This window comes from Rhinolophus sinicus, chromosome 17 (assembly GCF_057876585.1).
Source record: "Rhinolophus sinicus isolate RSI-liver-muscle chromosome 17, RSI-T2T, whole genome shotgun sequence".
Classification (NCBI taxonomy): Eukaryota; Metazoa; Chordata; class Mammalia; order Chiroptera; family Rhinolophidae; genus Rhinolophus; species Rhinolophus sinicus.
The window spans coordinates 196,885,608-196,892,617 of NC_142517.1; the positions used below are offsets into that span (position 1 = coordinate 196,885,608).

A 7,010-nucleotide genomic window follows, 5' to 3' on the forward strand; every position below is an offset into this window, starting at 1 on the left:
CAATAATACGTGGCCCCTTTCCTACCCCAGTTTCTTATGCCAGAAACATGAGTGTTATCTTTGACTTCCTCTTGATGATTATTGGTATTGGACTGGAGATGGAAGGTCAGGGTAGAGTCCTGTCAGTTCTACCTCCATACACCTTCCAGACAACTTTATAATGAAATGCAGATCAAATCATATCATTCTCCTCAATATTATCCAATGACTCCCCATTGCCCTCCCAATAAAATCTAGACTCACTAACATGACATAAATGCCCTTCATGATCCAGGTTCTGCTTACCTCTCTTCCCAACAAGCCCTCCAAATCCAGCCATCTGAACTATTTATAATTTCCCTAAAAAAGCCACATGCTCTCATGCTGCACTCACAGAGGCTGAAGTCTGCAGGATGTTTACGTACTCTCCCCATACCCCACAAGTTCCCATAATTTCTTTTCTTGTCTATAAAATCAAGGCTCAGCTTAGATGTAATCTTCTTTAAGAAGCCTTTCCCAGCTATCTTTCACTTTTTCTCTCACCCCATATCCACACTGAGACTGTTCCATACTTCTCTATTCTTCTGTTATACCCCGCGCTTACTTCTAGTAAGGCATTTATCACATTGTGTTATAAACTGCTTACCTCTTTGTCTCTCTCTATCTAGACTCTTCTATTTAAAGACAAGGAATGTGTTCTTTAAGCTTTGCATCCCCATTAGGACAGTGTCTGACACACAAGAAATAAACTCATTATTCACGAATAATGAACAAATCCATACTATCAATTTTATTCAATTTACTGTGAAAATATACAACAGTAGATACTAGAGCCATAAATCCCTTTTATGTTACCCTGTATGTGGATATATAGGGCTATATTTCCTAAGTTCTTTACAAGTGTATCACTATGCACTGTATTACATATAACTCATCTTTTGAACGCTTAAGCTTTTTCTATGTGCATATGAACTTCACTAAATGTACAGCTGTCCTCATATCTTAAGACTCAATGAAAAAGATAATAATGCATTATTAAAACAAAAACCTTAGTGAATTTGCCTGAACTGGGATTTGTATTATTCATTGTTCAATAAAAAAAACTCCATTTTAAGAGTTTTGTCAAATTTCCTGATCTTTCTTTATATGTCATTATGGGTCAGGGTGCCAAATTAAAAGGAAATAATATAAAACCCCATTATCTTAGTGTTTTCCTTATAAGCCAAAAGTAAGTAAAGGTTGTTGACCTTGAATTCCACCAAGAAAATCATATTTTTTAAAAATTAGATTATTTAACAAAATTTTGAGGTAAAGATTTCAAAGTTCACTAAAATACAGCAGAAAAAAAACCTTTATTGGTTATTTCTATTTCTCCATATAATTCTCTCTATAATTTCTCTCTACATAATTTTCAAACATTTGATGCAGAGTTTGGTTAAGTACATAAAATTTTACTTCAGATATTTAACATTTTCCTAACCATTTCTACTAACAACCTCTTTTTCTTCTAAGAAAAAAAAACCTAAAAGGTACAGGACATAAAACATTTTCTTAATGCCTCAACTTAGTCCATTACCTACTCTTGCATTAAATGGATTAACTATATCTACTTTTGTATATTCATATTTTCAGGGTTTGCCCTACTTGGTTAAGAGAAAAACACTAAGTTTCTTTTTCAGTATTTGGCATGATCCAGTAATAGTTAAAACTTTCTATGAAACTAGGACAAAGACAAGGTTTCTTTGACCTCTGTAATGCTAATTCACTATCACAGTGACATTAGGAAGACAAAGTATAACAAAAACTCATTCTTTAAGTATATCCAGAGAGATACCCCTTTCCCTAAATTTCTTCACAATTATTAAAATACTCAATAAAATTACCAAACATGTTTCTATACCCTCGTACAGGTATATAAATGCTATTGCTATTTTAGGTACTGCTTTGAAAACATCCTTACCCAGAAAGTGCATTCTGCGGTAAAGAAAGCAGGCTAAAGAATAAAACAGTTACTACAAAACAGATGAAAACTGTCAATTCTTGTCAACATGCATACTCTTGGAAACACATATCCAAAATAAAAATATTACTTACTTTTCAGTGACTTTTACTGAAAAACCCTATGTAACAACAATTCACCTTTATTCTGATGCTTGTGCCAAAGGCAATGCACTCTTCTTGAGGAACTACTCATATTCTGCAGCTATGCCAGTTCTCCGGAAGCCATCAACTCAGCTAAAGAAAATATAAGCGTGCCTTTTTAAATGAATCCAATGTATAAAATTAAAATTATTTTAAAATGTGATCATTTATACAACAAAGATTAACCTTTTGATTATTTAAAAACCATAAACCACCTTACTGAAAACACTTAAAATATAATGCTTAAGCTATACACACACACACACACACACACACACACACACACACACGAGAGTGCAATAGAACTGTAGGGATATATCTATGGGCAAAATGAGGGATCCCAGGAGGAGCCTGCACTTCAATCAATTTGTGTCTTGCTTTATTTATCCCTGCTACATTTTGAAACTAAGGCAGTGAAAAAGAGTGTATCTTTTGTTAACTTCAGAAACATTGTTTCATAATGATGTCTTAAGTATTAAAATACCACTTCTATGATGTGCTGATACAATTTCAAAAGGTTAAGTAAACCTGGTTTTTACTTTTCTTTCAAAACTAACTTTATGGGTTTCTTTTTCAAATTTAGGCCTCTTTAAGCCTCAACTTAAAGGCTGTTCTAACTCAAACATCTCTCATTGCCTTCTTGAAAGCTGTAACATCAACTTTAAACTCATTTATTCACTTAGTAAAAAATCATTTACTGAGCTACTCCAATTTGATAGCACTCTAGTATGGATACAAATGTGAAAATTATACAGTCCATGCCTTCAAGAGGCTCCCCAGACTTCTCTATACTTCTCCTTCCACCTTCATTCAGGCAAAAAATCCTAGCATCAGCTTTAACCTCTTCGCATTTATCTAAAACCCAGTCTTTTCATACTAGTTACTACCCTAATTCAGAAACACATCATTTTGCCATCACTCCAACCTAATATTCATTATGCAGCATTTACTAAGCACAGTGCTAAGCTCCATACATGCACTATCTCATTTAATTTTCACAATATCCTAAAGGATAGGGATTACTATTATCTCTATGTTACAGATAAGGAAACCAAGGCTTGGAGAGATTACATAATTTACCTACGGTCACAGAGTCAGTAAGAGACAACAGTCTACCACCAGAACCCACGTTTTTAACTAATACCATACTGTATCCTCATCAATAATTTGCAGCAACCACTTTCCAGTCTCCATTCCCTCAGGATTTTTTCATCCAATGAATCTTTACCCTTTCTAAAGAACTACTCTTTTTATCTCCTATCAACGAGAATATACACTGCCTCCTTAACTTTCTCCCTAAAAGTGTGGGGGCGGGGGGCAAGGGAGGAGGACCTGTCCTACCTTCTTTTGTACTCCAACAAAATAACAGGCACTTAGTATGTGCTAAATACTTGCTATTGATGCTGATTCCTTCCCAAACAATTTTAAATTTTTATTTTATTGTGGTAAGAATAGTAACATGAGATCTATCCTCTTAACAAATTTTTCGGTATACAACACAGCACTGTTAACAGCAGATACCATGTTGTACAGCATATTGCTAGACCTTATTCAACTTTTCAGCTTGCTTAATTGAAACTTTCTCCCAAACATTTTTAACAGCTCATCACTACCTACAAGATGAATCCAAATGCCTCTCTGTTCGGCATTCATACACGTCCTATGTTTTATTTTCTATTTCTCAACAAAAATCCTGTTCTACACACACAAATTGTTAAATTTTAATACTTCCTTCCCATCTACCACCAACTTACTTAAATAGGATGTTTTCCTTTAGTTTTGGAAACCTCCTCCTTGCTGGTCTCATAGTTTAATCTGTTGTTTAAAAATATATAAACCACTGCTCTGATTTCTAAGGGCTTTCTTGCACAAAGATAAAATTAGTGTTGTGGCTGAAAGAGAGAAGTTGCCCTAGATAAAGTTTATCTCCAATTCAAAGAGTCTAAAATCTAAATGATTTAATGACACAAAAATGTAAATTCATCCAAAGCTGGAAAACCCTTTGTTGTTTTTTTGTATCCTTTGATTTGTCTGCAGACAGAAAAGGTGTTTGTCAACAGATGACAAGAATGTCAGTAAGCTTCCAAAAGACATGATGGCTACTCATTTAACCAATTCTTCAGAAACAGAAATGAAATAGTTACTAGCTTATATTCTAGTAGGAGACAGACTTTAAATAACCACACAAATAAATATATATTTACAAGTTCTGAAAGATAATATAAAGTTCAGGGCATGATGAGAGCTTATAATAGGGTACCTGATTTAAGACTGGGGGTTAAAGGTTAGAGAGCACCAAGAGAAGGTTTCTCTGAGGAAGTACCATATAAGCTGAAAATTGAAGAAAGAGTTCACTGAAGGACAGTCATGCTGGAACAACCGAGGTAAACAGAACAAAATGTGCAAAGGCCCTGTGACAGAAAGTAACTTGGTATGACTGAAGAAATGAAAAGCAGTGTGACTAGAGTTTCGTGAGAGAGAGAGGAGGATGGTGCAAGATGAAGCTAGTAAAGCAGGAAAGACTCAGGTTATGCAGAATCTTGTACACCATAGTAATGATTTTGAATTTTACCTTAAATGTAATAAATACTTAGTGATTGGGAAATCCACAGAAGGGTTTTAAGCAGAGAAATGACATGTTACTGCTGAACAAAGAAGTGATTTCAATTTGGGGAGGAGAAAGTAACAAGAATGGAAGAAAACAGGACAACCAGATATGAAAGAATTAAAGTGATTCAGCTTATAACAATTACAATAATAACGCTTACTGGCTGTTTACTATGTATCATGTTCTTACCACAGTTATCTCATTTAATCTTCATAAAAATTCAATAAGGTGTGATTATACCCATTTCACAGATGAGAATACAGGGTGCCCAGCAGTGACATTAAGTCCAAGGGAATGAGGGTTGTGGCTTGAACTAGAAAAGTGACACGAAAGATATACAGAAATAGATTCAACACACATATTGGAAATAGAATAAATAGAACTTGAAGAGGGCGCGGATACATGAGATGAGGGAGGAGTCAAGAATGGCTTTCAAGTGTCTAGCCTATGTAAGTGGATAAATGGATATGCCACTTAATGAGACGGGATACTGGAGAAAGAATTTGGATACGGAGAGAAAGATTAAGAATTTGGTTTTAGACATGTTATATTTGAAATCTCAAGGAAAAAAATCAAACTGAGATGTCAAGCAAATGGGGGCTAGTTATAATAGATCTTGAGCTTTTGGGAAGAGGCTGGAAATAAAAGTTCTTAAGTCATCAATATATAGGTAGAATTCAAAGCTTAGGGTGGAAAGGGAAGAGCAAAAAGAACAGGACCTAGGACTGAACCAAGATACTCCATGTTACTCCATTAAACCTCTCTCACCATGATCATCGATTACTTTGATTTCACTGGGCTTCTCAGTCCTCATTCATCTTTCAGCAAAATGCAACACTACTGATTACTTCTTCCATCGCTTTTACCAGACTTGTATTCCTCTATCCAGTTATTAAACGTCAAGAACCCCTCAGTGAGCCATCCTAAATCCCCTTTTCTAGCGTTATACTCACTTTAGGCAATTTCATCCACATCCATGTGTTTACCATCAACGTGGCAATGACATATATACATTTACTTATATATCCAGCCCAGAACTCTCCTCTGAGTGCCAACCCAATATATCCAACTGCTAACTTGACATCCTCTCTTAGGTATCTCTTCCAGTTAGCTACTTGTCAGATACTGTCACCCCCCCAAAGGCATTTACAGAGCCAAAATTTTGAAAGAACTACCACAAAGCCACTACAGGCCAAGTCTCCAGAAAACAGGCTTTTGTCATCAACTATCATTTCCTTTCATGGCTCATGCCCTAAAACAGGTAAACCGGACAACCTGAACTGACGGCTAGAGATGGGGAGCAACCAAATGCACGACAAGAACACAATTCATGCGTTTTAGTGAGAGATGGTTAGGAGAGGAAAGAAGGTGAGGAACTGTCAAGAGAGTGAGAGAATCACGTCCAAGGCCTGTGGATGTGCGGCAACGTAGGTCCTCTTTTTAGAGACAGCAGGCCTCGCTAAGGGGCGAGTGGCGGACGACAGCCCCCAGCGAAATGGGGGAGGTTCCGGCTGCGGAGGGGGCGAGTAGCAGTAAAGACCAGGTCAAAGGAGAATGAAAGCCTGAGGGAAGACCCCAGTGCAGCACCGGCGAGGCCAGGGGAGCGTCGAGTGGACGGGGGCAGGCTGAGCAGCAGCGGGGCTAACTCCAGAAGAGTGAACGCCGAGTGGGCGGACCGGGGGTGGGGGGGGCCGCCGGGGAAAACCGCTCAGTTGAGAAGCTTTCTGGGCCCGCCTTACCTGTGCCTGAGAGTCCTGAGCCCGGGACAGGCCCGCCGGAAGCACGGAGTCCGCGCGGAGGGGGAAAAGTGGGGGGGAAGGAAGGAAGGGACACCCAGCACGAAGGAGAGAGACAGCTCACTCCCCCCGACTCAGGGAGAGCGGCTGATGGCGGGAACTGTGACCACACGCAAACACGCAACGCACGCACGCACACTCTACGCGACCGGACGAGGCGCGTGCGCGCAGGAATGCAAACTCCGCCCCTCCACGCCCTCGCCCCGCCCCAGCACCCGGCGAAGTTTCACCAAGGCAGCCCCGCCCCATCTGACTACAGGACGCATGCGCATTTCTTACTCACTCACTTTCGACTTCACAGCGTTTCCATCTTACTCAGCCCAGTCGGGCATGCGCACTACTTCTCCTTCGGGGACTGCCCTGCTTTTCCCGCCCTTCACTGGCCTCCGGAGGAGGGTCAGAGTTCACTCCCCTCTCTGGGGATGCCTGACGGGGAATGCGAGGACTAGTAGGAGGCGGACGTCCTTCAGGTCCTGAATCTTAAG

General features: G+C 39.1%; 1 protein-coding gene across 6 annotated transcripts in view; it reads right to left on the reverse strand.

The window, feature by feature from the left end:
- USP37 (ubiquitin specific peptidase 37) overlaps positions 1–6,951 on the reverse strand; it is a 77,227-nt gene extending 70,276 nt beyond the window's left edge. For 2 of the 6 annotated variants that reach the window (XM_074313372.2, XM_019741852.3), the window contains exons 1-2: positions 6,469–6,673; positions 2,074–2,214 (exon numbers count right to left, since the gene is read on the reverse strand). The gene's annotated coding sequence lies outside the window, so the exon portion shown is untranslated. Of the gene's footprint in view, positions 1–625; positions 710–2,073; positions 2,215–6,468; positions 6,675–6,812 lie in introns of those variants that run through there. The other 4 variants (XM_074313365.2, XM_074313360.2, XM_074313366.2 and 1 more) reach the window with 4 other exon arrangements.
- Positions 6,952–7,010: the final 59 nt, after the last annotated feature.